This window comes from Schistocerca americana, chromosome 2, assembly GCF_021461395.2.
Source record: "Schistocerca americana isolate TAMUIC-IGC-003095 chromosome 2, iqSchAmer2.1, whole genome shotgun sequence".
NCBI lineage: Eukaryota > Metazoa > Arthropoda > Insecta > Orthoptera > Acrididae > Schistocerca > Schistocerca americana.
Genome location: NC_060120.1, coordinates 386,754,771 through 386,781,105, shown reverse-complemented (window position 1 = coordinate 386,781,105; position 26,335 = coordinate 386,754,771). Strand labels below are relative to the sequence as shown.

At 39.5% G+C, this 26,335-nt stretch overlaps 1 protein-coding gene across 2 annotated transcripts in view; it reads right to left on the bottom strand.

Moving 5' to 3' along the window:
* LOC124595552 (exocyst complex component 7) overlaps positions 1-26,335 on the bottom strand; it is a 123,857-nt gene that overhangs the window by 48,554 nt on the left and 48,968 nt on the right. The window lies entirely within an intron of this gene.

Genomic DNA, 26,335 nt, shown 5'->3' with positions numbered 1-26,335 from the left:
GCAGGACTTGTCTTCCTTAAAATTCTATCTACTGCAGCAGTTTAAATGAGGTGCTTGACTAAAACAAAGTAATGCTTTACCTCCTTGTCCTGTATCAATGCTAAAAAAACACAGAAGATGTGTTGGACTTTTCTGAAGTTGCTTACTGCACTTATGTCCTAACCATGGCAGAAAGTTGTATGACCTCCGAGTTTTTCATGTGGCGTGCCTGAATAAAATTTTCTCATTATTCCAACTTGGTCTTCCCTTAATCGGGAAGGTAGGTTAGAAAACTTAAAAAGGGAAATGGATAGGTTGGAGTTAGATACAGAGAGGATTAATGAAATACAGTGGCAGGATGAACAGGATTTCTGGAGAGGTGAGTACACGGTTGTAAATACACAACCAAATAGGGGTAACGCAGGACTAAGTCTCCTAATGAATGAGAATAAAGGAATTTGTGTAACTTACAATGAATAGCATAGGGAATGCATTATTAGCCAGGTGGGCATGAAGCCAACACTCAACACAGTAGTACAAATTTATATGCCAACTAGATCCATAGATTAAGAGATTGGAAGAATATACGATGAGATAAAAGAAATTATTCAGATAGTTACCAGGCGAGTAAAACTCAGTTTCGATTGGGAACTGGAATTCAGTAGCAGAAAGAGGAAGAGGAGGTAAAATACTAGATAAATATGGACTGGGATTGAGGAATGAAAGAGGATACCATCTGGTAGAATTTTCCACAGATAATAATTTAATCATTGGCAACACCTGGTTTAAGAATCATGGAAAAGGATTGTATACATGGAACAGACATGGAGATACGAGGTGGTTTCAGATTATGGTAAGACAGATATATTGAACCAGATTTTAAACTGTAAGATTCATCAAGGGGCAGATGTGGAGTCTGACTACAATTTATTGGTTTTGAACTGTAGGTTAAAACTGAAGAAGTTGCAAGAAGGTAGGAAATTAAGGATATGGGACCTGGATACGCTGGAAGAATCAGAAGCTGTTGAGAGTTTCAGTGGGAACATTAGGCAACAACTGACTGAAACAGGAGAGAGGAATACAGCAGCAGACAAATGGGTAGCTTTGAGATATGAAACAATGAAGGCAGTAGACGTTCAAATAGGAAAAATGACAATGCCTAGTAGAAATCCTTGGTATCACACAAAATACTGAATTTAATTAATAAAAGGGGAAAACATAAAAACACATCAAATGAAGCAGGTGAAATGGAATACAGACACATCTAAAAAATCAGATTGGCAGGAAGTGTGCAAAACTGCTAAGCAGGCATGGATAGAGGACAAATGTAAGTATAAAAAAGGATATATAACTAAGGAAAAGATAGTGACTGCCTTTAGAAAAGTTAAAGAGACATTTGGAGGAAAGAAAAGCAACTTAACAATAAAGATCTCAAATGGAAAGCTGATACTACGCAAAGAATGGAAAGCTGAAAGACAGAAGGGCTATACAAAGGAAACAAACCTGAAGGCAATATTATATACAGACATAAGGATGTAGATGTAGATGAAGATGACTGTGAAAGAGCACTAAAAGATCTAAGATGAAACAAGGCCTACAGAGTAGACGACATTCCCTCAGAACTACTGATATCCTTGGGAGAGAAAACCATAACAGAACTACTTCACTGGGTGTGCAAGGTGTATGAGACAGGCAAAATATCATCAGACTTTAAGAAGAAGGTAATAATTATAATTCCAAATAAAGCACCCTGACCAAGCTATAAGTTCAACTAGTCATGACTGTAAAATACTAACATGAATAGTTTACAGAAGAAGGGGAAGACTGGTAGAAGCTGACCTTCGGGTAGATCAGTTTGGATTCTAGAGAAATGCAGGAATACAAGGCAATACTGACCCCAGGACTTATCTTAGAAGATACGCTAAGGAAAGGTAAACCTACATGTATAGCTTTTGTAGATTTGGGAAATACATTCTCTGAAATTCTGAAAGTAGCACAGGTAAACCGCAGGGCGCGTAAGGTTATTTACAACTTGTACAGAAATAAAATGGCAATTATAAGAGTTGAGGGACATGAAAGGAGAGCAGTGATTGAGAAACAAGTGAGACACGGTTGTAGTATGTTCCTGGTGTTATCCAATGTGTACACTGAAAAAGCCTTTCTGAAGAAGAGAAATTTGTCAACATCAAATATAGATTTAAGTGTTAGTCCTTTCTGAAGGTATATGTCTGCAGTGTAGCCTTATTTTCAAACTGTGGTGCTACAGAAGAATGCTGAAGATTAGACATGCAGATCACATAACCAATTAAGTGGTGCTGAATAGAATCGGGGAGAAATGAATTTGTGGCACAACTTGACTAAAAGGAAGGATCAGTTGATAGGGCACATCCCAAGACACCAAGGGATCAACAATTTAGCACTGAGGAGGGGGGGGCGGGGGGGGGGGGGGGGGGGAGTGTAGGGGATAAAAATTGTAGAGGGAGGCTAAGAGATGAATACAGTAAGTAAGCTCAAAAGGATGTAAGTGGCAGTAGTTATTTGGAGATGATGAGGCTTGCACAGGATATAGCAGCGGGGAGAGCTGCACCAAACTGGTCTTCAGACTGAAGATGACGACAAGAACGCTACCCACATTCTGTGTGGGCACCTGTGGCTGGAATATTGCTAGCTGATCATGTGAATTTCCATAGTGGGCAAATATAAAGCCAACCAGAGGTAGTCTCTTCCTCAATTGCTGTTATCCGACTCACCTCTGCCGGCAGACTAAAACTGCCCCAACTGTTTGCCAGGATCAAATGAGGGCTGATCAACAAATACTGTGACTAATTTTCTCACGTAGCTTCCACGATGGTTTCCTATCTGTACCATGAGTATTTGAAAAGAGTGGGCTTTTCTGTATTAAGTCCATTGGTGGCAGCACTCTCGTATAGGTAGGTTGGTAGTAACGCTCTCTTTTGTAGCGTTCTTTGCATTACACATGCCAAAAAATGGAGGTGACGAGAGAGGAGCAGTATGGTGCAATAAAATTCTGTGTTCATTTAAACTATATAGCCACTGAAACTTACGAAAAGCTGGAACAAGTGTACAGTGAAGATGCACTAACTCACACAACAGTATTAGGTGGTTAAAGGACTTCAAAGAATTGTGAATTGCCTGTTAATGGTGACCGAAGTGAACATCAACACAACTGCTGTGATTGTCCATGAGGATCAGTGGATAATGTTATGTAACATCAGTGAAGTGTTGAATTCCTTAGAGAATTTCATATGACTATGTCTTTACGATTGTGCATGTTCATCTCCTTATAACATGTGTTTGTGCCGGTGCCAAAGTCATTGACTCCTGAACAAAAGGCTGTGCATTTGGAGGCAAGCCATGAGGTGCTGCATCTCTTTGCTGATGGAGGGGATATGTTTTAGGACTTGATTATCATGGTGATGGCTGCATCTTTGTGATCCTGAGCAAAAATGAGCCAGCATAATGTGGAAATTACTAGGTTCCCCAACACCAAGAGAGATGAAAGTTCTTCCATCTGCTGGAAAAGTGACAATGATCACTGTTTTTTACTGTCTTGGAATGATTTACAAGTGTACAGTTCTCCCTCAATTGCTGTTACACAGCATGTTATAGGTCAGCATTGGCTAAACTGAGGAAGCACATTTCAAAGAAATGACAAGAATCTTCTCGGATTGGGTGGCGATTTCATCACGGTAATGCACGGCCTCACGTCACAAATCACGTCGTTCAGTTTCCAGCTCAATTCAACATTACATGTGTACCACTTCCAGCTTGTAGTTCCGATCTTGCAGCCTGTTATTATTATTGTTATTGTTATTGTTGTCATCACTAAAGACAAAGCTTTGGGGCATTCAATTTGAGAACTCTGAAGTTGTGCTCAAGAAAAGTCAGGCGATTCTCAAGGACTTGACAAAGAATGACTTGCACCACATATTCAAGGACTGGCAGAGGTGCTATAAAAAGTCCATTCATGTAGGAGGCGAGTACTTCGAAAAAATCATGTAAACATTGAAATGGATTAATAAACATCTGTGAAACAATTTCCATCTCTGTTATCAGACTTTGTATAAATCTTTGTGCCCAGTGCTTTGACTTAGGAATGTGTAGTTTCCAACTTAATCAGGCTTAATGAAACTTTCTTTAATATCAGACTTGCTACGTGTGTGCACAGCAACTTGGTAGGGCTTGGACTTTATTGGGAACTATTCCATATCTGTTTCAATATGCTTTACATTAAGTTCCACCAGTAATAACTATTACTATTTGGTTTCGTGGACTCAACTTTAATTTGTAGTTACACAAGTTTATTTGTGCTGAAAAAATTTTGTTGGCCCTAAAGTAAGATTGATTGGTTGGTTGGTTGGTTGGTTTGTTTGAAAAGGGGGGGGGGGGGGGGGGGGGGGAGAGGGGAAGGGACAAAACTGCTCTAAAGTAAGGGTTACAATATTCACACTAACCAGTATTGCTGTTGTTGTGTGTGAATAAATATTGGAACACATGGTCAAAAGGTAAGAATCACAAAGAGGACAATTTGAGCTATTTTATGACATCAGCAGCACACATGACCCCAGTTGTCACACACTATGATAAATAAATAATGAAGGAAGACCTATTATTGTTCCATTACACAACATACATACATATATTAATACTTGTTCCATTGATCATGAATACGACCTTTCATAATTATGTGGAATTTGTCACTTTAACATAAGTTTTCTTTACACAAAATTATTATTATTATTTCTTTACTTTCTCAGACGTGAAGTCTGGTTAAAAATGGAAAGTGACGCGGACCTTGATCAAGCGTCACTTCCTTTTAACTGTACGGTATATGTTATATTGCATTTAGGAACTTTCGGGTAATTGAACATGTATCAATAATTATGGATTTCTGTAGTTGTATATATAAGCTTGGATGTAGCTGTATTGCACTGATGTACTGGTGGATATTGTGTGGTATGACTCCTGTAGTTGATAGTATAATTGGTATAATGTCAACTTTATCCTGATGCCACATGTCCATGACTTCCTCAGCCAGTTGGATGTATTTTTCAATTTTTTTCTCCTGTTTTCTTTTGTATACTTGTTGTACTGGGTATGGATATTTCGATTAGTTGTGTTAATTTCTTCTTTTTATTGGTGAGTATGATGTCAGGTTTGTTATGTGGTGTTGTTTTATCTGTTATAATGGTTCTGTTCCAGTATAATTTGTATTCATCATTCTCCAGTACATTTTGTGGTGCATACTTGTATGTGGAAACATGTTGTTTTATTAGTTTATATTGTATGGCAAGTTGTTGGTGAATTATTTTTGCTACATTGTCGTGTCTTCTGGGGTATTCTGTATTTGCTAATATTGTACATCCGCTTGTGATGTAATCTACTGTTTGTATTTGTTGTTTGCAAAGTCTGCATTTATCTGTTGTGGTATTGGGATCTTTAATAATATGCTTGCTGTAATATCTGGTGTTTATTGTTTGATCCTGTATTGCAATCATGAATCCTTCCGTCTCACTGTATATATTGCCTTTTCTTAGCCATGTGTTGGATGCGTCTTGATCGATGTATGGCTGTGTTAGACAATACGGGTGCTTGCCATGTAGTGTTTTCTTTTTCCAATTTACTTTCTTCGTATCTGTTGATGTTATGTGATCTAAAGGGTTGTAGAAGTGGTTATGAAGTTGCAGTGGTGTAGCCGATGTATTTATATGAGTGATTGCTTTGTGTATTTTGCTAGTTTCTGCTCGTTCTAGAAAGAATTTTCTTAAATTGTCTACCTGTCCATAATGTAGGTTTTTTATATCGATGAATCCCCTTCTTCCTTCCTTTCTGCTTAATGTGAATCTTTTTGTTGCTGAATGTATGTGATGTATTCTATATTTGTGGCATTGTGATCGTGTAAGTGTATTGAGTGCTTCTAGGTCTGTGTTACTCCATTTCACTACTCCAAATGAGTAGGTCAATATTGGTATAGCATAAGTATTTATAGCTTTTGTCTTGTTTCTTGTTGTCAGTTCTGTTTTCAGTATTTTTGTTAGTCTTTGTCTATATTTTTCTTTTAGTCCTTCTTTAATATTTGTATTATCTATTCCTATTTTTTGTCTGTATCCTAGATATTTATAGGCATCTGTTTTTTCCATCGCTTCTATGCAGTCGCTGTGGTTATCCAATATGTAATCTTCTTGTTTAGTGTGTTTTCACTTGACTATGCTATTTTTCTTACATTTGTCAGTTCCAAAAGCCATATTTATATCATTGCTGAATACTTCTGTTATCTTTAGTAATTGGTTGAGTTGTTGATTTGTTGCTGCCAGTAGTTTTAGATCATCCATGTATAGCAAATGTGTGATTTTGTGTGGGTATGTTCCAGTAATATTGTATCCATAATTTGTATTATTTAGCATTTTGGATAGTGGGTTCAGTGCGAGACAGAACCAGAAAGGACTTAATGAGTCTCCTTGGTATATTCCACGCTTAATCTGTATTGGCTGTGATGTGATATTATTTGAATTTGTTTGGATATTAAGTGTGGTTTTCCAATTTTTCATTACTATGTTTAGGAACTGTATCAACTTAGGATCTACTTTGTATATTTCCAATATTTGTAGTAACCATGAGTGGGGTACACTATCAAAAGCTTTTTGGTAATCAATGTATGCGTAGTGTAGCGACCTTTGTTTAGTTTTAGCTTGATATGTCACCTCTGCATCTATTATCAGTTGCTCTTTACACCCTCGTGCTCCTTTGCAACAGCCTTTTTGTTCTTCATTTATAATTTTGTTCTGTGTTATATGTGTCATTAATTTCTGTGTAATGACTGAAGTTAATATTTTGTATATTTTTGGTAGGCATGTTATGGGGCGATATTTAGCTGGGTTTGCTGTGTCTGCTCGATCTTTAGGTTTCAGATAAGTTATTCCATGTGTAAGTGTATCAGGGAATGTGTATGGGTCTGCAATGTAACTGTTAAATAATTTAGTTAGATGTGAATGTGTTGAGCTGAACTTCTTTCGCCAGAAATTTGCTATTTTATCTTTTCCAGGGGCTTTCCAATTGTGAGTAGAATTAATTCCTTGGGTGACTTCATGTTGCAAAATTATCACTTCAGGCATTTGTGGTATCATCTTGCATGTGTCTGTTTCTGCTTGTGTCCACCGTGCATGCCTGTTATGTTGTACCGGGTTTGACCATATGTTGCTCCAGAAGTGTTCCATGTTTGTTATGTTTGGTGGATTGTCTATTTTAATGTGTGTGTTATCTATTGTCTGGTAAAATCTCTTTTGGCTTGTGTTGAATGTTTGGTTTCGTTTCCTTCTATTTTCACTTTTTTTGTATCTTATGATTATTATTATTATTATTACTATTATTTTACACTTACTACTTCATATGTAAAACTTCATCTATTGAGTAGGAGGAGTTGTCATTCAGAAATTCTTTTAATTTGTTTTTAAATGTGGGTTGGCTATCTGTCAGACTTTTAATGCTTTTCGGCAAATGCCCAAAGATTTTTGTGGCAGCATAATTTACCCCTTTCTGTGGCAAAGTCAGATTTAACCCAGAATAGTGAAGATCATCCTTCCTTCTAGTGTTGTAGCTATACACTTTGCTGTTATTTTTGAACTGGGATGGGTTGTTAATAACAAATTTCATAAGTGAACATAAGTTTTGCGAAGGTACTGTGAACATCCCGAGTTCCTTAAATAAATGTCTACAAGGTGATCTTGGGTGGGCTCCAGCTATTAGTCTGTACATGCTTTTGTGCAATGAATACTTTTTCTCTTAATGATGAATTACCCCAAAATAAGATACCATATGAAAGCAGTGAATGAAAACAGCCATAGTAGACTAATTTACTGATATGTTTATTGCTAAAATTTGCAACAGCCCTAATAGCATAAGTAATTTAACCTAACTGTTTCAGCAGATCATTGCTGTGTTTCTTTCAATTCAATTTCACATCAATTCAAACACCCAAATTTTGAATATTCTGCCTTAGCAACAGACTTCTGTTCATAGTCTGTATTTATCAATGGTGTTATGCCATTTACTGTGCAGAACTGTACACTGTCGTTTGTGAAAAGTGCAACACCAAGAAGGAATTACCCGAATAGCGCCACACTTGGTGGAAGTGGTGGTGGGTGTGCAGCCAATGTATGATACGTTTTGCAGGCTGAGCAGAGCCCTCTCATGTTGGTCCGACAAGGTTGGTGTTGTGCTTAGTGTAGTCGGTGCAGAGCTGTCAAACAAGGTGGAAACAATACAGTGAGTGCCAGTATGCACCGTCGACATCAAAGGGAGCTATATTGGCATGGGAGCAGTCATACTGTGGTTGGTTGGTTGGTTTGGGGAAGGAGACCAGACAGCGTGGTCATCGGTCTCATCGGATTAGGGAAGGATGGAGAAGGAAGTCGGCCGTGCCCTTTCAGAGGAACCATTCCGGCATTTGCCTGGAGTGATTTAGGGAAATCACGGAAAACCTAAATCAGGATGGCCGGACGCGGGATTGAACCGTCGTCCTTCCGAATGCGAGTCCAGTGTCTAACCACTGCGCCACCTCGCTCGGTAGTCATACTGTGACATTTCAGCTCGCACAGGGCATGCTGCTATGACAGTGATGTGTGTGTGGAAGCAATGAATAGAGGAAGGTCGTGTGCAGCAACGACTGGGAACTGGACCACGGAACATGACCACAGCACAGGATGAATGTCATCTTGTCCGCATGGCCATTACGGACCATACAGTGTCATCCACAGTGTTGGTTCGTCACTGGAGCACTGCAACAAGTGTGAACTTGTCTGCATCAACGGTTCATCGCCATCTACTGCAGGCTAGATTGGTTGCACATATGTCGTTATGTCAGCTTCCATTGTCCAGAAACCACCAGCTTCAACGTGTCCTACAGTGATGGTTGCATAAGTGTCCAGCAGTACAGTGGTGAGCGCAACCTGGAGGGCTGCACTGTGGAGCAGCATAGCGGACAAGCAGCAGGTGTGATGGTTTGGGGTGCTACTGGTTACAACAACGAATCTCACCTCGTACATATTGTGGGCACTTTGAACAGCAACTGGTACCTAAAGGAGGTTGTGGAGCCTGAGATATTCCCCTGCTTCAGGCATCTCCACAGGCCACATTTAAACATGATAATGCCCGGCCATATATTGCGAGGAATGGAAAGGCCTTCTTTGAAGAGCGACGGGTACCATTGCTTTCCTGGCCTGCATGTTCAACAGACATGTTGCCCATCGAACATGTCTAAGATATGGTTGGTCAGCACCTGGTGCCTCACGATCCTCCAGTAACTGGTGGTCATGGATTTGTGGGCTCGGATACAAACTGCATGGAGGGAAATCCCTCAGAAACATATTCAAAACATTATTGATTCAATGCTACAGAGTATAGTAGCTTTAATTGCAGAGCATGGTCGCTACATGACATACTGAATAGTAGGGCTCAAAGGACATGCAAAGATTTGAAAAGGTAATCATTTGTTACTTGTCTTGTCCCTAACCTGTGGTATTAAATCAATTGAATTCATGCATGTGTTTCCTTCTTGGTGTTGCGATTTCCACAAACGGTATTGAGATTCTAGTAGTATTCAAAGAACTGTGACTGACGCCCAAACAACAGGGAACTGACATGTATCAAGACTAGAAAATAGTGCATTTATAATGGCTAGGTACTAGCTGAAATCTGGATTTGCCAAAAAAACGTACAAAAAAGGACAACTGATTGCTGCACTCTATAATTTATAAAAGTCATTAATATGTATCAAGAACAATAAGGAACACAAGACTGAACCATGTGGGACACCATTCTTGATACCTCCACAGTTAGAGGACTTTTGCAGACTACCTGTACTGTTAATTTCAACCTTCTGCATTCTTCCAGTTAAATATGAATTAAATCATTTGTGCACTTTCCTCACTCATACCACAATACTTAAGCTTATCTCAAAGAATTTCATGATTCATACACTCAAAAGCCTTTGAGATATCACATAATATCCCAATGGGTGATGTTCAGTTATTCGATGCATTTAACATTTGATCAGTGAAAGGAAATCTTTTTTATGCAATGGTTTAACAATAGCATATTTCAGTCTATAGGTAAAAATGCCCTGTTTCAGTGAGCTACTACATATGTGACTGAGAATCCTACTTATCTGTTGGAAATGCCATCAATTCCATGTGTGCTTTTACTTTTGAGTGAATTTATTATTTTCCTGATTTCAGTAAGAGAGGTGGGTTGAATTTCAATTTTATCAAATTGCATAGGCATTGCCTCTTCCATATACTATCTTGCAATGAATAGCTGGATCCTACTTTCTCTACAACAGTTAGAAAATGATTATTAAAAATGTTTTCTACTTCTGACTTCTTGTTAATAATCATTCCATTGAGTCTAATAGAAACACAGTCTTCCTGTGCTCTTAGTTGCCCTGTTTCCCTTTTAACAATATTCCAAATTGTTTTAATTTTATTGCTAGATGTGCTAATCTCAAACACAATGCACATATTTCTGGACTTTCAATAACTTTTCGTATTGCAGTGCAGTGGGTTTTTATAATGTTTCACTGATTCTGGATCATTACTCCTCTTACATATAGGCTACATTTCCCTTTTCTGTTTACAAGTAAGCCATGGCTTTTTAGATGGTTTCTTCCAATTATGTTTTACTGTTTTCTAAAACTGACTAGCAATCACTGGTTACAGTAATAACTGCCACATATCTAGAGGTACATATTTGGAGTAACCTAAAATGCTGTAACCAGTTATTACAGTCAAAACAGCAGATGCCACAGGGCTTCAACAGAAGATTCAAAAGAAAAAGTTATTCACCTATGAAATAAGTACAGTATAACCCCATTTTTACATTCCCAGAATTAATGTTTTCCTGCCGTTTACAACAAATTTCCTAAGGCCACAATGTTAATTTGCACCTCATTTTGCATTGACGTATTTTATTGTATTTCAAATTTTCCTGTGATTTACACATTATGAACAAATGTTCATGGAGAAAAATAACAATGGCATGATGTTGGCCATACAGTAGTGTTTACAAATATTACGTGGTTAAGTAAGAAGCCAGTAAAACTTAAATGGGAACTAGAAAAACTGAAAACTGAGGGAGTGGCAAAGCACTATGCTCATGAAACAGACAACCTAACCAAAAATTTTCAAATGCTGGAGTAAATGAAGACTGGGATCAAATTAAATCTGGTATATACAAACAGAAAAGATAGTTGGAAGAACTGAACCCAAAAACAAGAGGAAATAGATTACAGCAGATATTACTGAGCTTATAGAAAACAGGAGATTATACAAAAATGCAACTGATGAACAAGGAAAAGCTGAATACAGAAGACTAAGGAATTTAAATAAATAAGCTAGGAAAGCAAAAGAAAATTTTCTTGAATAAATGTGCAGGGAAGTGGAAGAAAATATGCAAAGCGGAAGAACTGACTTAGCCTACAGAACAGCAAATCAATTTTTTAACAAACGTAAAACAACACTCTTAGGCACAATAGAAAATAAAGAGGGGAAAATGCTGTTTGGTGAAGAGATGGAAAGAATACATAGAGGAGCTGTATGCCGGAACACCTCTTTGAGTGGAAGCACTAGGAAGGGAAGAGCAAGTAGACGAAGATGACAAGGGAGATGACATTCTACAAGAAGAATTTGACAGAGCTCTAAAAGAACTATGAGACAACAAAGCGACGGATATTGATGACATCCCTGCAGAACTAATAAAGAATGCTGATGACAGCATGAAAATGAAGATGCTCAAAATTATTAGGTCCACGAGAGATACTGACAAACTTCCAGAAATGTATCATTGTTCCTACACCAAAGAAGGCAGCAGCTACAAAATGTGAACAGTACTGAACTCTAAGCCTAATATATCATGCATCAAAAATTCTCATAAAAATAGTTCTGAAGAGAATTGAAGAGAACGTGGAGGATATGCTGAGTGATGAACAGTTTGGTTTCAGAAGGGGATTGGGGACAAGAAGCGATTCTGGCACTGAGATTCATTATCGAAAAGCAATTACAGAAAAGTAAACCAACTTATATTGCCTTTGTAGACATGGAAAAGGCATTTGATAACATTATCTGGCAAGAGATATTAAGAGTTCTGAGGAAAAGTGGAATAAAGTACAACGACATCCACGCGATACTCAGTTTCTATAAGAATGAGGTGGCAGTGATTAGGAACTTCACCAGGAACAAGAGGCAAATATTAGAAAAGGGGTAAGACAAGGTTGTGCTCTCTCTCTCCTCTTATATTCAGTGCTTACATGCAGGAAGCTATAGACCAAGTTCAAGAAACTACTGAGGTGGGGATCAAAATTAATGGGCAGAAGATAGACATGTTACATTATGCAGATGATATTGCTATAGTCACGGAGACAAAACAAGATCTAGAGGAAGTCTTCAGAACAATGGAAAAAATTCTATGCAATCAGTATGGAATGTGAATAAACAAGAAAAAGACTAAAGTGATGGTATGCAGTACAGGAGCAGAATATGAACCTCTGAGAATGTGAATTGGAAGAGAGGAGCTGGAAGTGGTAGAGGAATTTACTTACCTGGGAAGCAAAATCACAAGGGATGGTACAAGCTGGAAAGAAATTGTGAGCAGAACACAAAAGGCCAAAATTGCATTTAATCAGAGGAGGAACTTACTCACCAGCAACAACATCAGTCTGAAAATAAGGAAACGAAAGGTTTCATTTGGAGTGTGGCCCTATACAGATGTGAAACTTGGACAATTGGAAGAGAAGAGAGAAGATGGCTAGAAGCCCTGGAGATGTGGTGCTACAGAAGGATGATGAAGATCAGCTGGAGAGACAAAGTAACAAATGAAGAAGTGCTTAGAAGAGTACGGGAAACTAGATCTCTGTGGAGGCACATCCAAACAAAAAGAGAGAAACTTGTAGGGCACATCCTATGACACAACAACACCATTGGAACAATAGTGGAAGGACCTATTGAGGGAAGTAATCGGCGGGGGTGACCAAGGATATCGTACATGCAACAGATCATGAATGACGTTGAATGTAACACATACGTGGAAATGAAGAGGAAGGCAGACAGAAGAGAGGAATGGCGCTCTGCTGCAAACCAATCTCAGGGTTGAACACTAAAAGGAAGAAGTAGTTTCATCAGGGCACTCTACTCAGCAGATTTGGACTGGTAAATGAGTAAAAGTTGGAAAAATGTGTGCCGTATCTCTTGCCGCTGTCCAGCTTTACTTGGCGTGGTGGCTGATGGGAGTAACTAGGTTCGTTCGAGTGAAGATATCGTGACCAATCACAACCATTTACAAACCGTTTCTACTGTACAAACGCAGTTTCCTAATTGTTGCAATCCTCGTGACACCTTTGTCAAACCATATTTAGTGTGTTTTGGTGTTTGGCCACTTGGAGTGCTAGTGAAGACCATAATTCACTTTGCTCTGATGTTTTTAGTTTAAACACAGTGCTGGTTATGTATTTTTGTTTTTCATGCTAAGCAAAACACGTTTCAAGAATTTATTCTCGTTGTCAAGTGCAGTATTTACGTATGTATTTTTTGTGATGTAACGCAAACAATGTGAGTGATTTTTGCATGTGTGTGGTTTTCTAAGTAACTGAAGAGGCACCGTACCTGATAACAATTACAGTGCAAGAGAGACAGAATAACACATATTTGGACATCACACAAAATACTTATGTACATATTTGTACTTGACAACAACGGAAAAAACCTCAAAACGCGTCGTGGTGCTAAGCATGAAAAAATATGTAACTAGTGCTGTATTTCATTATTTAAATAATGAATGACAGCTGCAGGCTTTCAGAAACATTGATTATGATGTATGAAATTGGGTCGCATGTTCCTACTTCCCAGACAGAACTTATCATTTCTGAGAACGCATGCTGTTACAGAGTGATTACTTGTAAATACCACATTAATGCAATAAATGCTCAAAATGATGTTCGTCAACCTCAGTGCACTTGGCAATACATGTAACGACATTCCTCTCACAGCGAGTAGTTTGCCTTCCGTAATGTTCGCACATGCATTGACAATGCGCTGACGCATGTTGTCAGTAGTTGTCGGTGGATCACGATAGCAAATATCCTTCAGCTTTCCCCACAGAAACAAATCCGGGGACATCAGATCCGGAGAACATGCGGGCCATGGTATGGTGCTTCGACGACCAATCCACCTGTCATGAAATATGCTCTTCAATACCGCTTCAACCGCACGCGAGCTATGGGCTGGATATCCATCATGTTGGAAGTACATTGCCATTCTGTCATGCAGTGAAACATCTTGTAGTAACATCGGTAGAACATTACTTAGGAAATCAGCATACATTGCACCATTTAGATTACCATTGATAAAATGGGGGCCAATTATCCTTCCTCCCATAATGCTGCACTATACATTAACCCACCAAGGTCGCTGATGTTCCACTTGTCGCAGCCATTGTGGACTTTCCATTGCCCAATAGTGCATATTATGCCAGTTTACGCTACCACTGTTGGTGAATGACGCTTCGTCGCTAAATAGAACACGTGCAAAAAATCTGTCATCATCCTGTAATTTCTCTTGTGCCCAGTGGTAGAACTGTTCAAGATGTTCAGAGTCATCGCCATGCAATTCCTGGTGCATAGAAATATGGTACGGGTGCAATCAATGTTGATGTAGCATTCTCAACACTGACGTTTTTGAGATTCCCGATTCTCGCACAATTTGTCTGCTACTGATGTGCGGATTAGCCGCGACAGCAACTAAAACACCTACTTGGGCATCATTGTTTGTTGCAGGTCATGGTTGACGTTTCACATGTGGCTGAACACTTCCTGTTTCCTTAAATAACATAAACTATTCGGCGAACGGTCTGGACACTTGGATGATGTCGTCCAGGATACCGAGCAGCTTACATAGCACATGTCCATTGGGCATTTTGATCAAAATAGCCATACATCAACACAATATCGACCTTTTCCGCAATTGGCAAACGGTCAATTTTAACATGGGTAATGCATCACGAAGCAAATAGCGTCCGCACTGGCGGAATGTTACGTGATACCACATACTTATACGTTTGTGACTATTACAGCGCCATCTATCACAAAGTAAAAAAAGTAGTCCAACTAAAACATTCATATTTCTTTACATACTACAAGAATATGTAATAAAAAATGTGAGTTCCTATTTTAAAAAATGCAGCTGATATCCTTTTGACCTATGGCAGCGCCATCTAGTGGGCCAACCACAGTGCCTTCTGGTTTCCCCCTTCAAGCTAGACGAGTTTCGTTCATTGTAGTTTTTTCGTTTGATGCTTATTTCGTAAGATATTTGGCCCGGTCACGATCAATGGACCACCCTGTATATATCATCAATGAAGTAGAAGGATTTGGCCACCAATAAATCCTTTAGGCTTCTCTTAAACTGAATTTCATTGGTTGTTAAGCTTTTTATGGCTGCTGGCAAGTTATTGAAAATGCGTGTTCCTGAATAATGCACACCTTTTTGTACAAGAGTAAGTGACTAAATCCTTATGAAGATTATTCTTATTTCTAGTATTGATTCCATGAATTGAGCTGATGGTTTGAAAAAGTGATATATTTTTAATGACAAATTTCATTAAGGAAAAAATATATTGGGAAGCAGTAGTTAGTATCCCTAGTTCCCTAAACAGGCTTCTGCAGGATGTTCTTGAGTTTGCACCACATATAACTCTTATTGCAAATTTTTGTGCCCGGAAAACATAAGCTTCTTCATTTTTATGTCCCATGTGTCTGACACAGTTCGTATTGCAAATAGAGATTTGTTAAGACACTTCAGCAGTTCTGTGGTGTGCTCCTCCCATTTGAATTTATTATCAAGCTGTAGTTCCAAGAATTTAACACTGCCTACTTCTTCTATCTGCTTGTCATTGTATGTTAGGCATACAAGTATGCTCACGTGAAACCCCTTATAAGTTCTGAACTAAACTACATGTAATGTGTTTTTTCAAAGTTTAGTGAGTAAGAATTGGCTAGGAACCAGTGATTAATGTCCACAAATATTTTATTTGCCGGTCTTTCTAAGACTACACTTGATAAGCTATTTATTGCAATGTTTGTATCATCAGCTAACTAAACAAACTTGGCATCTGGTATTGTTACTGATGAAAGGTCATTGATATACACAAGAAAAAAGTAAGAGCCCTAAGATGGAACCTTGTGGGGACCCCACATGTAATTAGTTCCCAGTTGGATGATGCCTGATAGCTTAATACACGTCTCTTTCCTAATAACACCCTTTTTTTCCTGCCAGAGATATAAGATTTGAACCATTTTGCAGCATTTCCTGTTACACCATAATATTCTAATTTACTTAAAAGGATATTGTGATTTACACAGTCAAATGCATTTGACAGATCACAAAATATTCCAGCTGCCTGCAATTTTTTGTCTAATAAATTAAGTACATGTTCACTGTAAGTGTAGATAGCCTTCTCAATATCAGAACCCTTTAGAAATCTGAACTGCAACTTTGACAGTATGTTATTTGTGATAAGATTGTTATAAAGCGGATTGTACATTACCTTATCTAAAATTTTTGAGAATGTTGGCAAAAGTGAAATTGGACAGAAATTTGATGCTATTTCCTGATCTCCATTCTTAAACAGTGGCTTAACGTCAGCATATTTCAACCATTCAGGAAATATTCCACTGATAAATGACTGGTTACGCAGATAGCTTAATACGTTACTTAACTCAGAATCACATTCTTTAAGTAACTTTGTTGATGTTTTGTCATATCCACTAGATGTTTTTGATTTTAAAGATTTTATGATGGATATTACTTCTGCTGGAGTGGTGACGGTGAAATTCATATTATGGAAGTTACTTGAAGTGTCTGGTCTGAGGTGTTCCATAGCAGCATCTACAGAACCTGACAACCCCATCTTTTCAGTAACAGTTATAAAATGTTTGTTAAAAAGTTCTGCAACACTATACACATCTGTTACCAATGTATAATTTACTCTTAATGCTATTTTTCCCTCTCCATGTCTGGTTCTACCGGTCTCCTCCTTCACTATATCCAATGTTTTCTTTCATTTTGTAATCTGATATGACTATCTTTTCCTTGTAATATTTTTGCTTTGATGTCCGTATTACAGTCTTTAACATTTTGCAGTAGTTCTTGTAATGTGCTATAGCATCAACATCAGAACTGTTTTGGATTGACAGATACAGTTTTCTTTTTGTTTTACAAGATACCTCTATTCCTTGAGTAATCCATGGCTTCTTTGTAGACTTTGCTCTAACCTTGGTTATTTTTGGGGGAAAACAGTGTTCAAATAAGGTAAGCACTTTATTAGCAAAAGTGTTATATTTTTCATTCATGCCATGAGCACTGTAAACATCACTCCAGTGAATGTCTCTGAGGAGTGTCCTAAAATAATCAATTTTTGGCTTATTGATTACCCTCTTGAGTTCAGATTTAACAGATTTTATATCCTGTTCAGTATTAAATTTAACAGAAGGAATTGCATATCATGGTCTGAGAGGCCACTGACTATTGGTTTTGTAATATAATTTTGTTCATTCGATTTTTCTATAAAGATATTATCAATGGCTGCTTGTAAGCAATTGGCTACCCTAGTGGGGAACTTTACAGCGGACATTAAGTTGAATGATAGTGTTACTAACTCAGATAAGTTCGTATTGGGAGAGTCTTCAAGGAAATCTACATTCAAGTCACCAGCAACCACTTCCCCCCCCCCCCTTGTTAAATGGGCCCCAGTACAGCTTCAAGTGGTTTATGAACAGATTAAAGTTACCTGCAGGTGCTTGATATACACTTAATATTGTGAAGGATTTTTTGTGAAATTCTACCTCTGTTGAACATGCTTCCATATGTTGTTCTAGGCAAAATTTATGAATGTCTATGTTCTTAAATTTATGACAGTTCCTGATGAATGTGGCAACTCCTCCTCCTCCATTTCTGCTCTACAAAAGTGAGATGCTAACCTAATCCTGCAACATTTAAATGTTCCATACCAGTGGTCACACGATGTTCAGAGGGGGAAGATATGTCAACTGGGCTTGAAGACTCTAATTCGTCTACGTAGATAATTAATTTATTAATTTTATTTCTCAGTCCTCGAATATTTTGATGCAAAAAAATAGCTGACATTTCACATTGGCTGAGTTAAAATTGGGTAGAGTTGAAATTTCTGCTGATTGTTGAAAATTCTTAACCAACAGCTGTTTATGCTGATGTAATGTTTTGTGGTTTCTTTCTCAAACTGAAGGATTGTCTCAATCCTAACCTCTCTTAAAACTTGATTTCTTTCTGTCCTCCTTGCCCTAAAAAGGGGTCATTTCTGAACCAAATAACCACTGCTGGTATTTTACCACTCGTGACAGTGGCATAATGTGTTTCCCATTGTAATGCAAATAATGTTCAGGAGCATTTTGACTCTCAGAAATGTCTGTGTTTTCATCTGCTGAAACCATCCAAACTCACTATCTATGAAGCCTTAGATATTTAATTCCTGATTTGTAGGATATCTTTTAACTATTTAGCTGTACAGATTCAGTAATTGTGAACCTGTGTTATGTGGAAATCCTTGTTGTAGTTTCAATAGGTGTCAAAGGTAATACTGTATGTTGTCTTTTTCAAAATGTTTTTAACATCTCCCTATGGTTCGTCACTTTGTCTCTAATGAGTGCAGTGTTGATGGAACATTAAACTCTAATCCTGCTTCTGTGTGATTATCAGTAGTATATATTTACAAATCATCAGTAAATTGAAACATTGTAGTTTCTTCCGACAAAATATCTAAAATATTATTTATGTAATTGTTAAACAATAATTGGGACAGAACAGATCTTTGTGGTAATTTGATTTTCTTATTGTATTTATTTTGGGAGAAATATTTGGAGGAAGTAAAATGCTGCTTAGCTCTTTTTGGAACATAAACTTTCATAATGTAAATGGCAAATCTCTCCATAAAGACAACTTTTCTCTTCCAGAGTCTGCCACTGAAGATTTGTGAGTGTGTAAAAAAATGCTCTTATGTGCTGTAGAAACCTGTCATCAAATGTGTTTCCTTTATTTGTGTCTTCTGTATCTCCTCTGTTAATCTGATCTGGTAATAGTCCTGGACTGATGAACATTACTCAAGAAATGGCTGAAAAAGAGAGCTTTTAGATATGGTGAAATCCCGCTTTTACACTTTTCAAGGGACTTCAGAAAAACGGTGTAAAATTCGGGGAAGTGTAAAATGTGGGAAATAACATTTCAAGCTGTAAAAGTTACATACATATAGGATGGCCCCTTACATTTTCATACTTTATGTATGATATATGTACATAACATGCTTCAAAAGACTTGCCAGGGACTTGTTTATTTTCCAATAAAAACTGCTGCTGTAATTGGAACTGTGTGTGTGTGTGTGTGTGTGTGTGTGTGTGTGTGTGTGTGTGTGTGTGTGTATTGCACATTTGCAATGGGTTGGGAATACACCAGTGCCTTTAAATGTCCCCATAGCCATAAATCGAACTGATTAAGGTCCAGTGAACAGGGAGGCCATGGTACTGGTCCTTCTCGACCAATTTATCGCCTATAAAATATTGTGGTGATGGAATGTCACATGATCCTTTGAAAATGGGGTGGTACCTCATTGTACACGTATCAGTCACTTTTCTGCAAGGGTACCATAAATATAATTCATAGCTCAAAAATCAGTGATAAACAACCGCTGTGAACCTGGCAAACTGTGTGGTCATATGAGTGTCACTGGCAGTCCCTGCCTACACATAGATACTGATGTGAACCTGATGCCTCACCTCCATGACAACTCAAGGATTAGCATCTGCCCACACTTGCATATTGTGGCAATTCACTAGGCCATCTATTGTGAATTCTGCCTAATCTGTAAATACTGCTCATTACTTGCCACAAGTAAAGCAGTCCCTTCAAATTTATAATAATTTTCCTTGTAGTTTTGACCAGTACTACCTCTACATCTACATCTACATCTACATTGATACTCCGCAAGCCACCCAACGGTGTGTGGCGGAGGGCACCTTACGTGCCACTGTCATTACCTCCCTTTCCTGTTCCAGTCGCGTATGGTTCGCGGGAAGAACGACTGTCTGAAAGCCTCCGTGCGCGCTCTAATCTCTCTAATTTTACATTCGTGATCTCCTCGGGAAGTATAAGTAGGGGGAAGCAATATATTCGATACCTCATCCAGAAACGCATCCTCTCGAAACCTGGCGAGCAAGCTACACCGCGATGCAGAGCACCTCTCTTGCAGAGTCTGCCACTTGAGTTTATTAAACATCTCCGTAACGCTATCACGGTTACCAAATAACCCAGTGACGAAACGCGCCGCTCTTCTTTGGATCTTCTCTATCTCCTCCGTCAACCCGACCTGGTACGGATCCCACACTGATGAGCAATACTCAAGTATAGGTCGAACGAGTGTTTTGTAAGCCTCCTCCTTTGTTGATGGACTACATTTTCTAAGCACTCTCCCAATGAATCTCAACCTGGTACCCGCCTTACCAACAATTAGTTTTATATGATCATTCCACTTCAAATCGTTCCGTACGCATACTCCCAGATATTTTACAGAAGTAACTGCTACCAGTGTTTGTTCCGCTATCATATAATCATACAATAAAGGATCCTTCTTTCTATGTATTCGCAATACATTACATTTGTCTATGTTAAGGGTCAGTTGCCACTCCCTGCACCAAGTGCCTATCCGCTGCAGATCTTCCTGTATTTCGCTACAATTTTCTAATGCAGCAACTTCTCTGTATACTACAGCATCATCCGCGAAAAGCCGCATGGAACTTCCGACACTATCTACTAAGTCATTTATATATATTGTGAAAAGCAATGGTCCCATAACACTCCCCTGTGGCACGCCAGAGGTTACTTTAACGTCTGTAGACGTCTCTCCATTGATAACAACATGCTGTGTTCTGTTTGCCAAAAACTCCTCAATCCAGCCACACAGCTGGTCTGATATTCCGTAGGCTCTTACTTTGCTTATCAGGCGACAGTGCGGAACTGTATCGAACGCCTTCCGGAAGTCAAGAAAAATAGCATCTACCTGGGAGCCTGCATCTAATATTTTCTCGGTCTCATGAACAAATAAGGCGAGTTGGGTCTCACACGATCGCTGTTTCCGGAATCCATGTTGATTCCTACATAGTAGATTCTGGGTTTCCAGAAATGACATGATACGCGAGCAAAAAACATGTTCTAAAATTCTACAAGAGATCGACGTAAGAGATATAGGTCTATAGTTTTGCGCATCTGCTCGACGACCTCCTGTAAGAATATACACCACCTAAAAAAAAAGCACCCTGTATATGTTTCGCATTCTGAATCCCACCACAGCTGCAGTATGGTGGTGGTATCACATCAGTCCTGTGGAGATAATGTTGATAGTGACCATGATTGAATTTTAATTTGGTAAATAGTCCTCAAAAACTGGCTTGTGTTCCTTTGACCAGTGGAGTTATCTTTTATTTTCTATTTTACAGTCCAGTATTGTGCCAATGTGGTTTGTGCAGATGTATTTGAATGTACCAGGAGCCCTTGTGCCCACTTTCAGTCATTTGTTACTTGTTCCAGTAATCTTTAATTATGTCTTTGACAACAACAACAGCAATCATTGCAATCTGGAATGTATTCCTTTTGTACATCATTCTTTGCTGTGTAATTTGCAGGTTGGTTGGCTTTCCTTTCCCTTTCTCAACACAAATGAAATATGCGCACCATTCCTTTGTAATTCTGAAATAATATCTGCTATTTGATATGGGAAATAGCACCTTTTGCCATCTTGACCTATTGATGTTAGTCTTTTGCAATGAGGAGAGAGAGTTAATTATTATTACATTATGATCCACTTGAATCATTGTAGTAGTTCTTACTGCTCATGCAAGTATGAGTTCTGTCATACTAACTGACATCTCCTCCGAAAAGTGTGTATGTTCCTGTTTGTTTGTGTGTCTATCGACCTGCCAGCACTTTCGTTTGGTAAGTCACATCATCTTTGTTTTTAGAGAGTGTTCATTAAAAAAATGATCATTCAACTTGGGACCTGTGGAAGGTACTGAGCTTATTTGTTTCAGTTGTAAATATTTGTCATATATTATTGTTTTTCTGATATGTTCTACATCCTGGAGGACCTCCTCACAATGGATCGATTGGAATGAAAGTAAATCTAATCTAATCTAAAACCCTGCCCATGTTTATTACATTTTTGTTGCTGTGTCTTAATGCAGACTGCAGGAAGAGTTTGTTACTGGAGGCTGGTGATTAGGTAGGATCACTAAGTAGACTCATCGAAAAATGCACCAGTTGGTCAGGAGCAGAGAGAGAGAGAGAGAGAGAGAGAGAGAGAGATTGGAGAATGACCTATCATGCTGGGCTGGGTGCCAAGAAGTGAATCTTTTAGCATTTATATTTACTGTTTAAGAATTTCAGTATCACTGCCCTGCCGTTGTTGGATAAGCAGCTGCAGCAGCAAGTCGTATACTCCTAGCTCACTCATTTGTTACATAGTTTAATTCTTAATTTCTTTGCGTGTTTTTGGCACTTGCATTGTTTAATTCATAAATTTCGGGCGTATTATAGTATTTGAGAGTTGTAGCATCGCGTTTTAGTACCTGAATAGTGTAAATTCGCGTAGTCATTTGTCTTCTGTTTTTGTTTTCAACGGCCAGTGTCAGTTGGTCACAGTCAGTGTGCTCCCTGCCGTCATTGGATAAGCAGCTGCAGCAGCAAGTCATATACTCCTAGCTCACTCATTTGCTACATAGTTTAATTCTTAATTTCTTTGCGTGTTTTTGGTACTTGCATTGTTTAATTCATAAATTTCGGGCGTATTATACTATTTGAGAGTTGTAGCATCGCGTTTTAGTACCTGAATAGTGTAAAATCGCGTAGTCTCCTTCTGCCGCCGAGCAGTGTGTCAGCAGTGCGCAAGTAGCAGCATTACTGCATTTACTAGGCAATCTTGTATTTCAATAACCGTTTAAATTTTGTGTCGATTTGTTTGGGCTCTCTGTAGATTAGTTCAGACGTTCTTTGCACAACAATTTTTAGCATGGATAGGGACTGCAACTGCTGTGTTCGGATGCAGGCTGAGTTGGCATCCCTTCGCTCCCAGCTTCAGGCAGTGTTGGCTTCGGTCACACAGCTTGAGGCTGTTGCCAATGGGCATCACTGTGGGGTTCCGGATGGGGGTTTGTCCGGGATGGCCAGCTCATCCCACGCATCCCCCGATCAGACTATGATTGTGGTTGCCCAGGATACTGCCCACATTGAGGCTGATCCCTCACCTGTGGTAGAGTGGGAGGTCGTCTCAAGGTGTGGCAGGGGGCGAAAGACATTCCAGAGGGCTGAACGGAAGGCATCTCCGGTTTGTCTGACGAACCGATTTCAGGCTATGTCTCAGGCTGATACTGATCTTCGGCCTGACATGGCTGCTTGTCCTGTTCCAGAGGTTGCCCCTCAGTCTGCAAGATCCGGGCGGTCGCAGAGGGTGGGCTTATTGGTAGTTGGGAGCTCCAATGTCAGGCACGTAATGGGGCCCCTTAGGGATATGGCAGCAAGAGAGGGGAAGAAAACCAATGTGCACTCCGTGTGCATACCGGGGGGAGTCATTCCAGATGTGGAAAGGGTCCTTCCGGATGCCATGAAGGGTACAGGGTGCACCCATGTGCAGGTGGTCGCTCATGTCGGCACCAATGATGTGTGTCGCTATGGATCCAAGGAAATCCTCTCTGGCTTCCGGCGGCTATCTGAGTTGGTGAAGACTGCCAGTCTCGCTAGCGGGATGAAAGCAGAGCTCACCATCTGCAGCATTGTCAACAGGACTGACTGCAGACCTTTGGTACAGAGCCGAGTGGTCTGAATCAGAGGCTGAGACGGTTCTGCGACCGTGTGGGCTGCAGATTCCTCGACTTGCGCCATAGGGTGGTGGGGTTTCGGGTGCCGCTGGATAGGTCAGGAGTCCACTACACGCAACAAGCGGCTACACGGGTAGCAGGGGTTGTGTGGCGTGGGCTGGGCGTTTTTTTTAGGTTAGATAGCCTTGGGCAAGTACAGAAAGGGCAACAGCCTCAAAGGGTGCAGGGCAAAGTCAGGACATGCGGGGACCAAGCAGCAATCGATATTGTAATTGTAAACTGTCAAAGCTGCGTTGGTAAAGTACCGGAACTTCAAGTGCTGATAGAAAGCACCGAAGCCGAAATCATTATAGGTACAGAAAGCTGGTTGAAGCCAGAGATAAATTCTGCCGAAATTTTTACAAAGGTACAGACGGTGTTTAGAAAGGATAGATTGCATGCAACCGGTAGTGGAGTGTTCATCGCTGTTAGTAGTAGTTTATCCCGTAGTGAAATAGAAGTGGATAGTTCCTGCGAATTATTATGGGTGGAGGTTACACTCAACAACCGAGCTAGGTTAATAATTGGCTCCTTTTACCGACCTCCAGACTCAGCAGCATTAGTGGCAGAACAACTGAGAGAAAATTTGGAATACATTTCACATAAATTTTCTCAGCATGTTATAGTCTTAGGTGGAGATTTCAATTTACCAGATATAGACTGGGTCACTCACATGTTTAGGACAGGTGGTAGGGACAGAGCATCGAGTGACATTATACTGAGTGCACTATCCGAAAATTACCTCGAGCAATTAAACAGAGAACCGACTCGTGGAGATAACATCTTGGACCTACTGATAAACAGACCCGAACTTTTCGACTCTATATGTACAGAACAGGGAATCAGTGATCATAAGGCCGTTGCAGCATCCCTGAATATGGAAGTTAGTAGGAATATAAAAAAAGGGAGGAAGGTTTATCTGTTTAGCAAGAGTAATAGAAGGCAGATTTCAGACTACCTAACAGATCAAAACGAAAATTTCTGTTCCGACTCTGACAATGTTGAGTGTTTATGGAAAAAGTTCAAGGCAATCATAAAATGCGTTTTAGACAGGTATGTGCCGAGTAAAACTGTGAGGGACGGGAAAAACCCACCATGGTACAACAACAAAGTTAGGAAACTACTGCGAAAGCAAAGAGAGCTTCACTTCAAGTTTAAACGCAGCCAAAACCTCTCAGACAAACAGAAGCTAAACGATGTCAAAGTTAGCGTAAGGAGGGCTATGCATAAAGCGTTCAGTGAATTCGAAAGTAAAATTCTATGTACCGACTTGACAGAAAATCCTAGGAAGTTCTGGTCTTACGTTAAATCAGTAAGTGGCTCGAAACAGCATATCCAGATACTCCGGGATGATGATGGCATTGAAACAGAGGATGACACGCGTAAAGCTGAAATACTAAACACCTTTTTCCAAAGCTGTTTCACAGAGGAAGACTGCACTGCAGTTCCTTCTCTAAATCCTCGCACAAACGAAAAAATGGCTGACATCGAAATAAGTGTCCAAGGAATAGAAAAGCAACTGAAATCACTCAACAGAGGAAAGTCCACTGGACTTGACGGGGTACCAATTCGATTCTACACAGAGTACGCGAAAGAACTTGCCCCCCTTTCTAACAGCCGTGTACCGAAAGTCTCTAGAGGAACGGAAGGTTCCAAATGATTGGAAAAGAGCACAGGTAGTCCCAGTCTTCAAGAAGGGTCGTCGAGCAGATGCGCAAAACTATAGACCTATATCTCTGACGTCGATCTGTTGTAGAATTTTAGAACATGTTTTTTGCTCGAGTATCATGTTGTTTTTGGAAACCCAGAATCTACTCTGTAGGAATCAACATGGATTCTGGAAACAGCGATCGTGTGAGACCCAACTCGCCTTATTTGTTCATGAGACCGAGAAAATATTAGATACAGGCTCCCAGGTAGATGCTATTTTTCTTGACTTCCGGAAGGCGTTCGATACAGTTCCGCACTGTCGCCTGATAAACAAAGTAAGAGCCTACGGAATATCAGACCAGCTGTGTGGCTGGATTGAAGAGTTTTTAGCAAACAGAACACAGCATGTTGTTATCAATGGAGAGACGTCTACAGACGTTAAAGTAACCTCTGGCGTGCCACAGGGGAGTGTTATGGGACCATTGCTTTTCACAATATATATAAATGACCTAGTAGATAGTGTCGGAAGTTCCATGCGGTTTTTCGCAGATGATGCTGTAGTATACAGAGAAGTTGCTGCATTAGAAAATTGTAGAGAAATGCAGGAATATCTGCAGCGGATAGGCACTTGGTGCAGGGAGTGGCAACTGACCCTTAACATAGACAAATGTAATGTATTGCGAATACATAGAAAGAAGGATCCTTTATTGTATG